Consider the following 14,499-nt stretch of genomic DNA (forward strand, 5'->3'; position numbering starts at 1 on the left):
GTCGTGTTACAGTTGCTGCTGGCCTCTCAAATAACATTAATACTCATCACGACTTCAAAATTACAGCACTTAGATTTGCTGCTAGATCTCAATATTTAAAACATGAATAAAGACATATACTATCTATCAAAAATTGGTTTCTGTGTTCTGAGAGCTGTATTTCAATATAGGTGGTTTCCTTTTAAATCCTATGTGTTTTCTTTTGTCTCAAAATATGTGCTTCTGAGATAGGCTTCATTCAACTGGTAGAGGAAGGTTAAGACCCTGGCTTGGTCCTTGCTCAGATGCTGACCGTGGGGTCCCCTCCTCTGCACCTTAGCTTCTCATCTGTAAAGAAGGATGAGGCGAGCCTCCAAGTCCTTTCTGGGATTCTATAACGCTCTTTATCGTGAGTGGTTTCAGCCACTACCCTGGCCTCTGGCTCTGACTTACCTGGACTTTGTGTCATTTCCGGGTGTGGATTGGGACCCCAGTCTGCCCCACCCTTGGACCTGAGAAATTCCGTTCTGAGTCTTGCAGTAGCCCTGTGGGATGGACGAAGACCAGAGAGGCAGATGTCCTATGTCCAAGCACTTCCATAACCTCTCCAATCTTCTCCATCCAAGGCCTGGTGAAGAAGCCCTAGGTCCTAAGGAAGATCCTATCCCGGCTGGCCTCCAGCAGAGCATCCACCCCCTCGGGGCCCTGGCCTGGGAGGGGTATAGTCTGTCCAGGGGAGCTGCTGAAACCAGATTCCAGATGAAGCTCTCTGCTGTAGCAGCTGGGCAGCCTCATGTTCCAAAGTAAACCTACCAAGAGTGTCCTTTGTCTCTGGGGCCCCCAGGCAGCTCCTGGTGGGTGGGTGGGATCTGCTTTCTCCCTTGTTCTCCAGCCACCTGCACCTGGCTCCAGCCCTGCCCTTCCTTTAGCAACTCAGGGCCCACGCCCTGCTGTGGCCAAGCCTGGCTGAGTCCTGGCTGCAGGGTTTCCGGTGCTGCCAGGGTGAAGAGGGCTCAGGGGTGGTCTGAGGATGCTCTGTGCTCAGGTTCAGCCACACCTCTCAGGCCTAGGATGTCAGGCCTGCAGATTTCAGAACCCATCCCCTGGCTGTGGAAGGTTGCAGGGGAAAATAGGTAAGCAGGGGCCCCTGGTCTTGGTCTCACATAGCCCCAGCGTTTGGGGAAGCTGGACCTGGCTTGATTGTAAGACCACAGTCGCTCATCCCCTAGATGCCAGCACCTCATGATTCTCCACCCCCCAGGACAGCTGCTCCATATGCATCAGCTTGGCCATCTGCACCAGCCCTACCGCAGCTCATCAGGCTGGGACTGCTCCATCCGGCTATGCACTCTTCCCGGGCCAGGCTTCCCTGTCCTTTGGGCTTCACTCTAGAGCTCCACCCCCAACTCCATCCTGCCCCAGGTTCATCAGCTTCTGGAACTGGATGCATCCCTCCCTGCATCCGGAAGGTTCCTGAGAGCACAAGATGGGAGCAGACTGTGAATCTTCCTTTCCAGACTGGCTCCTCCTGGCACCCTTTCTTCTGGCACTGGCCACAAGCTTCCAACCCTCACCCAACATCACTGCCCTGGGACAGGCCTCCTTGCCCCTGCTTGGACCATGGCAGTGCCTCCCTCTATCCTTCTATCCCACACATGCAGCCCCCTGCTCCTAGATTTAGACATTCTCCAACATTCTGTGTGCCCTGAGTGACGCCAGAGTCACCTCCTGCTCTCTTCTCCACTCCACCTCCTCCAGGACACCTCTCCTGACTGCCCACTCACCCAAACTGACTCGTTCCTGTGTGCCCCCTCACCCAGCTCTGGCCCCTTCCTGGCCTCTGCTGGTTACTGACAGGCCCTGTAGTATGTGTATTCACATCAAGGTAGAGATGCTGCACAGGGAGAATATTAACTGTTCACACCAGAAACTAGACCCCCCTGCACTGTTTTCTCAACTGGCTTTCCTGAAGGAGGGTTTTCTGAATGCAAAGGCACAGAGCTGGTGCTCAATCAGCAATGGTGCCACTGCTATGACATGGACACAACAGCCAGGCAGGTAGAGTGCAGCTGTAGGCACTGTTTGAGGTGGGAGATGGATGTGGGGTGAACTACTTGTCCCGGTTTACATGGGACTTTCCTCATTTTGGCAGTAAAATTTCTGCACCTTGGGACACCCCCAGTCCTGGACAAACCAGGGTAGCTGGTCACCCTGGGGAGCCTTCCCTTTCCTTGCAGCCCCTCCCTATTCACTCCCCTCCCTGATCCCAAAGGAAAGCACACTTCAACTTCCTGAGTCACGTCTGGCATTTTGGTCTCCTTGGAATCGGAGCCTCTGGAACACAGCATGCAAAGAATATTCTTTGCCACGTAAATTTATGCAAAGCATTGTGTGGAAGTGGTTCCCAGGCTTCCTAGAAAATCTCTGTGGGATTCCTCCACTCTGTGCTCCTCTCTCCTGCCCTGCAGCTGGGGTGACCTTGGGCTGGAGCACACAGCACCTAGGGTTTGCAGTCTCACCAACCCCAGAACACAGTGCAGCTTTGCCCGGCCACAGGGCACTCCCCTTCTGCCTGCCCCTCAGTGCTAAAGAAGAGGCTCAGGAAAAGGGTGTGGATGCCCTCAAAACAGGAGCTCACTCCCCAAAGGTGGAGGTCAGGACTCCCTGATCATACTCTGATCACACTCCACAAATGAGCACAGGGCCCCTGCTCTCTACCCTGGCTGACTGGAAACCCTCCAAAGACGAGTCTGGGTGCTCCTGGACTGGCAACACCAGGGACAGGAGAATGGGACTAGATGTAGCTTGACAAGCTGTAACTTCACCCCAGTCATCTACGGGCCTCCAAATGGGGAGACGACAGCTAGGAACCTCGCTCACTCCAGGCTTCCTTGCCGGGAGTCGCCCATCAGAACTTCTAGCCCTGCTTGTAAGGCAACTGCATTTCTTCCTTGAGAACATGTCAACCCATCAACACCTCACAGACTCATTTTATTAATTGAATGATTCAGTGAACATTTAATCAGCACCCATTATGTACACGGTCCTAAAAATGACTACACAGAATACTTTTCTTCCCAAAGTGATGGATCCCAAATCAACAAGGCATAATGGGGGGATGAGGAAGAGTCATCAGGAAAGAGAGTCTGTGGTGGCTGGCAAGGAAATTCACCCAGATTTGCTGACATTGGCAACGAGGAAATGCCCTGAGCCAGAGAACCAGGCCTTGCATCCACCTCTGCCTCCCCCTCTGGCCTCCCAACTCACCCTCTTGAAGATTTCCTGTTCTTAGGGATAAGGAAGTGGTTAGGGCTGTGCTTGGAAGTCAGCTCACCTGAGTGAATCTGGGCCCTGGCCATGCATTTGTCTTGTGTCTTTGGGCAGATGAACTGATTGATGTTTCTCTACCTCAGTTTTTCCATTCGTAAAATGGGGTTAATAATAATATCTATTTCACAAGGCTGCTGTGAAACATAAATGTATTGATATTTGTACATGCTTGGCACACAGAAAGTGCCAAATGAATTTAGTTGCGACTGTGGTTATTGTTATTATTATTCTTAACGAGAGATCCACCTCAGAAGGCCTCCTTGTTGCCCACACCAGCCCTCCCTGCCTGGGCTCTTTCCCTCCTCTCTGTATTCCTGGCACACTTGAATTCCCATTCCTACCTCAGCACAGGATGGATTAGTTGACTTGCATGCCTGTCTCTCCCCTGGATTTTTGTCCTGGTCTCCCAAAGCAGGGACTGGTGAATGAAGGAATGAAAGAATGAGGGAGTGTGAGATTAACCTTCCTATTGTCTGGATACACACTCACACTGTTGTGACTCAGTGCCCTTTCTAGACCTCAGTTTTTCCAATCCCAGGCACTGGACTAAGGACCGCCCCAGCAGCATCACATGCTCATTCTGTGCCCTGTGCTGCACTTAGTACTGTTGGTGGATCACCTTACTTCATCCTTGCAACAATCCTAGGAAGATGGGGGTTATTAGCCTCGTTTTACAGATGGGAAATCTGACTCTAAGACGGATGAAGTTGTCTCAGTCTGTCTGAAGCCAGGCCTGTGAGCCTACCCATTGCACCACATTGCCTCCTACCTCTGCGTGCAGAGAGTTGGATAAAGGCTCATGGCTTGCCTGGACTGGGTCTGTGACCCCCACTTCAAGGCTAAGAGTCAGCCCTGTCAGCCTCATCTGGGCCTGGTTCTCCCTCTATGCAGCCCAGATGCTCCCAGGGAGACCTAGCTGATTTCTGCCCATGCCCGAAGAGTCAGCAGTTTTCCTGGCAGAACCGATTCCCTAGCAGTTTTTCTCTCCAGCTCAAGCACTATCCAACAACAGGGCGGCCACTCATTCACTGCATGTGGCGACCAAGTGCTACTGTGGACTGAGTTGTGCTATTGTAAAGTCACACCCATTTTGCAGGCTTAGTACAATAAGAAATGTTGACTATTTCGTTAATAATTTTTAATACTGATTACAGGTTAAACAGATAATATTTGATAGTATTATACTGGATTAAATAAAATGTGTTCAAGTTTAATTTCACTTTTTTTGGTTTAAAAATATGGCTATTAGAAAATTTAAAATTGCAAATGTGGCTTGCATTTGTGACTCATATTTCTATTGGATGGCACTGACATCAAGTTCCAGCCACCAGGCCCTAAGCCCTTAAAAAATTCTACCTGAGGCCGGGCACAGTGGCTCACGCCTGTAATTCCAGCACTTTGGGAGGCCAGGGCAGGTGGATCACCTGAGGTCAGGAGTTTGAGACCAGCCTGGCCAACATGGTGAAACCCTGTCTCTACTAAAAATACAAAAAATTAGCCGGGCGTGGTGGCGGGTGCCTGTAATCCCAGGTATTCGGGAGGCTAAGGCAGGAGAATCGCTTGAACCCGGGAGGTGGAGGTTGCAGTGAGCGAAGATTGCACCACTGCACTGCACTCCAGCTTGGGTGACAGAGCGAGACTCCATCTCAAAAAAAAAAAAAAAAAAAAAAAAAAAAAAAAAGATTTCTACCTGCTTTGGGGCTGAACCTCAAGCTAGTCTCTGGGGGAGATAAGTGATGGGTAGGGGTGGAGCTGGGAGGCTGAGGCTGTAGGGAAGAATTGAAAGAACATTGTCCTCCACAGACCAGAAAGTGGCCATCCTGGTTTCTGGCAGTGGCTGTGGGTGGTTGTGGAGGCTCAAGCCACAGGTTGGGATGGTGGGGGATGTAAGTAGGAGGGATCGACAGTAAGTTTCAGACCATCCCTCCCGCCCAGGCAATTATCTGCACAGTCTCGGCTCTCCCGGGCTAACAGCTTGGACAAAGGCTCGGTAGGGGTGCCAGCTGGTGCTGGTGGCCTGTGCTTTCAGGTCCTTGCTCCCAGATCAAAGGCACATTGGTCCGTCCTTGCACGGGGCCTCAGCTAACCAGCTCCCCACAGGCTCCGCTCCTTTGAGGCTGCATAGGCATTAACCCTGTCCAGTCTGCAGCCCAGTTCTAGGGGAGCTGGGAGTCTGAGGAGCCTGTCCTTCTCTACTCTTAATCTCTGCCTCCAGCGATCTTGCTAAGTCCTTCAGAATCATCCCCATCCCTCCCGGAGGTGGAGGAGAACACACCCACCCTGAAGCCGGGGAATGCCCTCATTTACATGCATTTGCATCTCATTTATTCCAACACCCAGGCTGAAACCGAGGCTAATTCAGCTGACAGGAAAACCCTACCCACTTTAGCTCTGTTGCTCTGCTGAAGTGATTCCCCCGGCAGGGATGAAATGAAATGGGGGTCCCTAAGACAGGGTCCTCCTCCAGAGGTGAGAACTGAGGAAGAGTGGGCCCTTCGGCCTGAGCCCTGAATTTAGCCCACCTCCCAAGGACAAACTGGCCTAGGGGTAGCCACTCTCTTCCCTGAAAGGCGGGCTGCCCTGATTTTTTCTTCAGAGCCCTTCCCCACAGTAAGGATGGGGGTCGGGGGCTTGGCAGCAGCTTATTCAACCCCTCGACTGTTCATCAGTGTCTGAGTGTCAGGCCAGGGGAACTGCAAAAGGCCCAGATCGTTCAGGTACCCCCTCCACAGGGTACAGGGCATCCCCCTCCCTCAGGCCTGAGTCTTCTTTGTCAGTCCCTTTACACATGCCCAGGTCCATCCACAGGGGATCTAGAATATGCTGAGTGGCACTTCGCTGTCAGCCAAGGCAGCACTGCCCTGGCCCTGGGTCTCCAGAGTGGGGACCTGGATGGTCTAATACCCTGAAACCACAGAGATCCAGAGTTGGAGAGCCAGCTCAGTCACCAAGGGCATCCCACCCCAGACGCCAGACCATCTCTGTGTACACCCACATGGTACACATAATCAGGCCAAAAGGTGCCCACATGTGGCCCAGGAAACACCCTCATCATGGCACACAGGTGCCTGAGACAGCAATCAGCATTCTAAGTCTCTTTCTAGCTCAATTCCTTCCAACTCATTTTTCTCAATACTTGAGCTGAAAAAGAGCTTCACAGAGGAACTGTGCATTGATGCCATGGCAACTGAGGCATTTATGGGGGTACCTACTGTGTGCACTAAGGGAGATGGAAACCTGGGAGGCCCACCTCTAGGGTCTCTTAGTGTCCAGAGGGAAATAAGCCAATCAACCAATACACTAAACTTATGCCACAAAGGTGTCCATGATGTATTATAGCCAAATGTGCAACCTTTTTTTCTTAATATTCTTTTATACTGAGGTATACTTTAAACACAAGAAAATGCTTCGGGTATACAGTTGGATGAGTTTTGACAAACGCATACACCTGTGTAAGTGCCACTCCAAAAAGACAGTAAACATCCCCTCACCCCAGAAAGTTTCCCACTATTCCTTTCAGTCAACTGCTCTGATTTCTATCACCTAGGTTTGTTTTGCCTGTTCTAGCACTTCATGCATATGGAATCCTACCTTATGGGCTCTTTTGTGTCAGGCTGCTTTTGCTCAACACTATGTTTGAGATTTTTACTTTTTATTTGCTGGCGAGTGTGAGCTAAGCTCCCTGTGTAATGCACTGTGAATACAAGTCACCCATCTGGGAACATGTCCTTAATTTGATCATAAAAGGTGAGGACTGGAAGGGACCTGAAGTCCAGCTATCTCTGGGGACCGTAGGCCTCAAGGGATCCTTAGGGAGATTTTTTTCTCTCTTTTCCTCAGACTTCCTGAAACAGAAGCTCAGTAATTAGACATCTAATAGGCACCTGGGCTCAGCAAGCAAGTGGGGGCTTTCTTTGGGTTTTCAGTTTTGTTGGCAACTAGCTGTCGCTTTATTGAGCTGGCAGTCTGTGCTGCATCTGACCCAGCACAGTGGTAGGGCTGTCGCTGCAAACGGCCGCCTGAGCTCTGTGTCTTCTTCCGATCACGTCTATGAGCAGAACATGAGGAACAGAGGCTGGGGTGGGTAGCCTCTGGCCCTCAGTCTCCTTGTACTCCACACCCGCTGGTGTCCCTTGAGTGGAGCCCTGGGCTCAGTAGAGAATGAACACGGGCTGGGGTTCTTCCTATGAGCAAGCCCAGAGGCAGCGGAGCTGGGCAACCAAGGGCTGGCGCCTTGGCTCTGAGGGGCTTGTCTGGGCCACTTTCCTGCGCTTGGCCCAGGTCGATGAGGCTGGGGTTTTGACGGCCAGGCAGGGTGCACTGATTGGGCTGGGCTGGGCTGGTCCCACCCATGGTCTGATTTTTTTCCCCCATCTTAGATCATTTGGGGTACCTCCCGGCCTAGCCTGAGTGTAGGGGAATGGCTAATGTAGCTTGAGTACCCTGAGAACTGATTTGGTGCCCGAAGCCAGATTACTTCTCTCTGCTCTGCCATCTCTTTGAAAGCAGCCTCTTGCCTCGCACAGGCCTTCGAGGAATCAATACCCACCAGAACGGCATTTACCATTCTCCTGGTGCCAGGAGAAGCCTCTCTCCTGTTCAAAATCCATTCCCAGAAACCACGGGGGCTCCCTGGGCAAGCGCAAGGGTGAGGTCCTGTCTGAGCTCTGCCCACATCCCCGTGTGACCTTGAGCCTATGGGGCAGCCAGCACCAGCCTCGGCCACCCAGCGCTGTTCAGAGGCCAGGGAAAGCCCTTGGTGATGATGACAGGGGGTTCTGAGTGGACAAGGGACCCTCCTGGGTGCACATGGACGCTGAGAGCATCTCCATCCCTCCACTCTGCTAATAGCTCTGTGGGGACATGACTTTCCACTGCCACCCTAGGAGACTTAATCAGGAGAAGAAACTGAAGAGGAGAGAAAGAACTGAAGCCTCAGAGCATAGACATTCTCTCTCGACAACGGGCCCAGCCACATGATCTGAGCACTCACCTCTCCGAATTCTGTGCATCCTCTGTGGAGGGGTTCCAGTCCCACCTCTTCCAGGCAGCTTCCCCTGGCTGCTCTGGGCCACACTGACTTCCCACCAGGGAAGCTCAGCCCCTAAGTTCAACCTTGCATTCTTCCTGTCCTGGGCAGATCTCTCCCTGGCCCTCTGAGGCGAACCTAGCAGGTCCTAAGGATTTTCACTGTCCTTTTCTGCCCCTCCAGAATAGTAAACAGAGTGAGGAATGGACAAGAGAGGTTGAGAAACTGTTCTATCAGACTCTGGCTTCGAAAATCACAACTAAATTTTATGTTGGGCCTGGGGCACACCAGGTACCCCTTGGGGAAATGAAGTTGCAGGGGGAGGCTGTGGTACCAAGCTCCCCAGCCCATGGCTGTGGTTCTTCAGGGAAGGCAGGTGACAGCAGGCAGGGTGGAGAAGGTAAGATAAGTGTTAAATAATTGATGTCAGACGGCCCCAGTGATGTGCCAGGGGTGGTGCCTACCTCCACAAAGCCTGGTCCTGGGACTTTCCCCACACTGGGGGTCCCAGGCTCCGAGAATTGACGTGGGGTCTCTATAAATAGCGTCATTCCATATTGATCATCTTAAAAAGACACGGTATGTTCTAGGCCCACGGAGAGGAGAGTTGTGTCTAAAAATAGTCTCATCCCTAGGAACCGCTGCCAGCCTGAGGCAAGTGGTGTAAGCTGTGTATAGCCGAATGGGCAGTCTGAAGGGGCGGGTCAGAAACAGAGGCACAGAACCTCTCCGTCCCCACCCCATTCCTTCTGCTCCAACCCACGGAGCTCGCCCCTGTCTCAGGGCCTTTGCACTTGCAGTTCCCTCTGTAACATTCTTTCCCTAGATCTCCTCAGGCTTGGTTCTTTTCATGTTATTCAGGTCTCAGTTCAGTCTCCTCCTTCAAGGGGCTTTCCCTGCCCACCCAGTCTAGAGTCACCCCCATGTCTCTCCATCACATTGTCCTGTTGTATTTCCTTCATAGCACTAGCGCCTATCTCAAATTATCTTCTGCATGGATTGGTTTAATGTTATCTCCCTACTTGCATGTAAACTTCATGAGAGCAATTGTTATAGCTTGTCCACCTTCTAGAACCTTCCGTGGCCCAAAGGCATGAACTCTGCCTCAGACCTCTGCATCAGGGCAGACTGGGCTGGCAGTAGGCCATGGGGCTCTCCCATCCCAGGCTTCCCCTGCAGCCCTGGCCAGCCCTGTAGTGGGTCTGCTTCCCACAGGGCCCAGTCTCTGTCCACAGGCTACCCACTGGCCCTGCTTTTTCCTCTCTCTGCCTTCTTCATGTATTTAGCCACAGGGCTTTTCCTCCAGCTCCCTTCTCCTAATCCTATCACCCTGGATACCTGCCCTAGACAACCTCATCTTGTCCCCACAAAGGGCTTTCTGGAACACCCTTCTCTCTGCAGAGCAAGGGCTCCCTTCCCTTCTTGCCCGTCACCCACAGCAGGAATCACAGTTCCTGCCATCAAAATCTCCCTCTCGGGGATTCACAGAAAGAGTTATTCCCCCTACCCAGGCCTTCCCAACTGCCCCATGAACAAATAGTAACCACTACACACTTCACTGGCACAATCTTAACTCACAGACCTGAGGCTGAGGGAAAGGCTTTCCTCCTCCCGCATGGCGATGTGCTGCACGGACACGCATGTCTACAGTGTCCACTCAAGGCTCTCCCGACAGCCCTCCCTGACCCCACCCCTCGCCAGCTCCCTTCTATCTCTCTCCTCCCTCTTCAACCATCAAACTCTTTGAAAGAGCTGTCTACACATGCTGTCTCCACGTCCTCACCTCCAGCTCGCTTTCTGGGTTCCTCCCACTCCAAACTGGGTTCCATTCCCACCAAGTCACTCATTCATTCATTCAACAAGAACCTGTCTGTGCTGGGCATACATTCTGCGGGCGCTGAGTAGAGTTTCTCCTACCAAGGTTACCAGCACCCTCACCGTGGCTCGATCTAATGGACACTTCTTTTTAAATTATTCATTCTTTTTCTATCTATTCATGAACTTATGAGAATGCACCTTAAGTCTCTCAGCAGAAGGAAACAGGGCACTTTCCCTCCCCCCCTGAGCGGGGCACTCTCCTTGTCTTCTGCAGCACCTCCTACTCCTGGCTTTCCTCCTACCTCTCTGGCTGCTCCTTCTCAGCCTTCTCTGCAGACTTCTCCTGCTTTGATGGTTGGAGTGTTTCTGGGCTCCTGACTCAACCCCCTTCCTTCTTACCCTCTACACCACGTTAGAATCACCTGAGTGCTTTCAAAACTCCTGATGCCCAGGCCCCATCCCAGGGCCAAATGAATTAGCACGTCTAGGGGTAGAGCCTGAGCATAGGTATTTTTATTTAAAGCTTTCCAAGTGCTAATGTCGCCAGGATTGAGAACCCCAGGTCTGTACTCTCGCTGGGCAATCTAATTCAGAGCCATGTCTCCAATGACCAACCTCTGCTGAAGACTCCAAGTTTCCATTTCCAGCCCAGATCTCCATCCTGAACATACTTCCTTCCTGGGCCCTTCCCTCCAACTACCTTCTGGATGTCAGCATCTGTCCCCGGAAGTACACCAGGTTCAAATCAGAACCATGAAACATCTGTCACTTCTCCTTTGCTCTTCATCAAGTTTGCCAACCCAAATTTAACTTGCCCATTCTTCTTCTCATGGTGCGCCAGGGGGCAGCACATCTCACTTAGTAAGACATTGGAGGTGGGGAATGGGAGAGCATCATGTCACTTGACAGAGAAGGAAGATGGGACACCATAAGTTCTATTACCTGTGGTAAACTGCCAGTCACCTCTCCTTCAATGGAAAGACTTCAGATGGCACCCATGGTCTGAGCTGGGGAGGTGGTAGAGTACACAGCAGATATTGACACTTGGGCTCAAACCCAAGTTCTGCTACTTAGAAAATGTGATGGTATGCAACTATTTAACCTTTCTGGACCCCCAGTTTCACCATCTGCAAAATGGCCGTTATGATGGTCCCTATCTCTAGGGTTGATGCAAGGATTCAGTGAGATTAACCTTATAAAGCGCTTAGTGCCATGCCTGGCCTGCAGAAAGCACTCAGTGAATGTTAGCTATTTTTAGTAACACTACTGAGGATAAATTCCCAATTCCTGAGCAGAGCTCACAAGGGCCCCCGTGACTGTGACCTTGGCTTTAACTCCGCTCTTCTCTTCCTCACACCATGGGGCCCAACGAATCACTCAACTAATAATTGTGCTGTTTCACATTTCTGTGCTTTTGTACACACTGGTCCTAACAGCTAGACTACATTGTCCTTGCCTGGAAAACTCCTATTCACCCTTCAAAACCCAGTGTGGAAGGTTATTTTTGTTAGAATAAGACTCTTGACTATCCCAGTCAAAGGTAACCACCTCTCCTGTGAGTGGGCTCTGGGGACACACTTCTATCACTGCACACCCTTCCAATAACCTTCCCAAGAGTGAGCAGAAGCCAGCCTCCTCTGAACAGAACACAGACTGCAATTTGGCACTGTCCCTGGCTGCCCTCAGGACTCCCTTCTCTTTGGATTGCCTGGGCACCAGCCTCCGCTGTTCCCCCATCCCCAGCTGTCTTGGTGCTTCCCACCAGTCCTCCGAGCCCAATCTTCATGCTAAGTGAGTCAATCCTAGAATTTTTCCAGGGGAGCTTTGATCAACACACAGAGAGGGGGCTGAGCACCTTAGAGCCCAGCAGCTGCCCATGCTGCATTGGGCTGAATGCTGGCTCTTGGCACCCCAGGGCCAGTTCCCCTTCTGCCCAGATCCTCCTGGCTCAGTTCTAGGATCTCAAGGTATCTTCACACTGAGTGGTGCCCCCAAACCACTGATTCTCTAGATGACTTTGAATAAGTCCTTGAGCTCCTCTGGGCCTCAGTATCCCCACTTGTACAATATGGTGGTGATGATATGATTAAAAGTTTAATGAGGCTCTTTTCAGCACAGAGTTGGACACTGTAACATAGAATCTGTGTTCCACACCCTGGCTGTCTGTCGCCTGACTTCAACCTCTCCGTGCTCCTGCGACAGCAGCCTGACCACCCTCATTCCACCTCTCACTCATTACCATCAATTCATGTGCACCTGCCCAATTCTAACCGAATGGAGTTGAGGGCAGTGGCAAGGGCCTGGGCCCCCAGTAGCTGGGGCCTCTGCTGCTCAGGGTCCCACTAGATCCTGAAGGATGGTGGGAACTTGGGAGAGGGCTTTGGATGCCATGGCATGGTGGGGGTCACGTGGTGTGACTGTCGGGATGATACTGCCTAGGCTCACTGGGAGAGACACCTGGGGTCTCAGCAGGAGGCAAGCAGATGCCTGGGAATGGAACATAGGCCCAGGACCTTAAGAGGAGATAGATCCCATGGCCCGGGGCTCGGCTGAAGGCACTAAGGAGCACAAGAGTGAGTCCTGCACCATCTTAGCCATAGCGTCCTGATCTGGCTGTGCGCTGCTCTCCAACAGGTGTTTGCAAGTCAGGCCTACAGCCAGCGACTTGTCCCCAACATCATTTCCCCCCATCCTCATCACCACCACTAACAGTGCCCACACCTCTGGCCCCCACCAGCCCTTGGCGTCTCGGACAAGGCTTGACACCTCTACTTTCTTCCAGGGCGCCACCAAAGACGATCAAATAACACAGAGGTCAAGAGCCACCTCCCATCAGGGTGCGTGGATCTGTCCGGCTCAGAGAGAGGGGGGCAGAGAACTCTCTCCAATCTCAGCGCACAGAGATCTCTACCCCTTCGAGAAGCACAGAGATCAGATAGAGGAGATGTGGCCCCTTTAGGGCGTCAAAGGGCACCGAGATCTCTACGTGGTCTAAGCGCGCAGAGATCTCGTCCCACAGAGAGGACAGCCCCAGCGGACGGTTCCCCCTGGGCCCAGAGAAAGGGGGTGCGTGGCTTCCTCCCCCATATCCAGCCCTGCTCAGTCAGCCCCCGCAACTCCCGCTCTCTGAAACCACATTCACTGCGCGCCCAGTCGCCGCTCTGACCTTGGGGTCTCCGGCCTCCGGAATCCGGGTCCCAATCCCAGACCCTCCCCGAGCCTGCGCCAGGGATGACCGGGAAGCTGGGGCCGCAGCTCCCCCTCCCCCGGCCCTCGACAGCGCACCGGGAAACCCGGAAGGAAAGAGAAGGGAAGGGGGGCGCACGGTGATTAGAGACGTCTCCCCCGGGGATCCCCTCCAGCCAGGCGGATCTGCGCCCCTTCTCCCCCTCCGTTTCTCTGGGGCACTGATCGGGGAGGGAGCGGCTGGGTGGACCCGGGCAGGGGAGGAGCACGCTGGGGCTGGAGGCTTCGGCCCTCGGGGAGGAAAGTTGGGCGGCGGCAGGCGGAGGGGGCTCCGGCCGGGCCAGGGCTGCCGGGCGCGGGGGCGCTCGCTCACCTGCTGGTCCCCCGGCCCGGCCCCGGGGTGGGCGGCTGCTGCTCGGCGCGGACTCGGCTCGGCGCGGGGCTCGGGGCACTGGGCGCAGGCTCAGTGGCCCCGGGGGAGCGATCCCCGCATCCTACGGGCGCCGCCGCCGTCTCGGCTCCGCGGCTCCGTTCGGGCTCCCGGGCTGGGCAGGCGGCGCGCGGGCTCGGGTTGGGGGCGGGGTCGGGGGCGGGGTCGGGGCGGGCCCCGCCTGGGCTCGGCCTGGGGCTTGGGGCCCCGGGCTGGCTCCGCCCCAGAGCGACGCGCCCGAGGCTCCGCACGTGGCGCTCCGCCCGCTCGGAGGTGGGGGATACACCGGCTCCCGCCGGGGTGCACACTCCCACACTGACCCGGGGGCGCACAGCCACAGACAACCGCCCACGCGGCCGCGGACAGACAGACACAGGCGGGGGTACACACACGCCGACCCGGGGACGCTTTGCCACAGATGGCCACCCACGCGGACGCGGACAGACACACATTAACAAACACTGGCATATACACCAGCACACGCCGGAGTACACACACACACACACACACACACACACACACACACACACAACCTTGCTGACTTGGAAAGGCTATATCAGACACCCACCCACCCACGTGGACATGGGCGTATACTGACACTCATGCCGAGACAGACACACGCTGCCATAGGCATACCTGCACTGACACAGACACACACATGCACCCTGAGACAGATACACACCCCCACACACCCACACAGACCCAGACAGATACATCATTGACACAC

General features: G+C 53.7%; 1 protein-coding gene across 5 annotated transcripts in view; it reads right to left on the reverse strand.

Annotated features, from left to right (window-relative positions):
• The window catches only part of LOC105480210 (sodium voltage-gated channel alpha subunit 5), a 102,707-nt gene extending 88,836 nt beyond the window's left edge, over positions 1 to 13,871 (reverse strand). For all 5 annotated transcript variants that reach the window (XM_011738775.2, XM_011738773.3, XM_071091458.1 and 2 more), the window contains exon 1: positions 13,716 to 13,871. The gene's annotated coding sequence lies outside the window, so the exon portion shown is untranslated. The remainder of the gene's footprint in view (positions 1 to 13,715) is intronic.
• Positions 13,872 to 14,499: the final 628 nt, after the last annotated feature.

The sequence above is a fragment of the Macaca nemestrina genome, chromosome 2, assembly GCF_043159975.1.
Source record: "Macaca nemestrina isolate mMacNem1 chromosome 2, mMacNem.hap1, whole genome shotgun sequence".
Taxonomy (NCBI): Eukaryota; Metazoa; Chordata; class Mammalia; order Primates; family Cercopithecidae; genus Macaca; species Macaca nemestrina.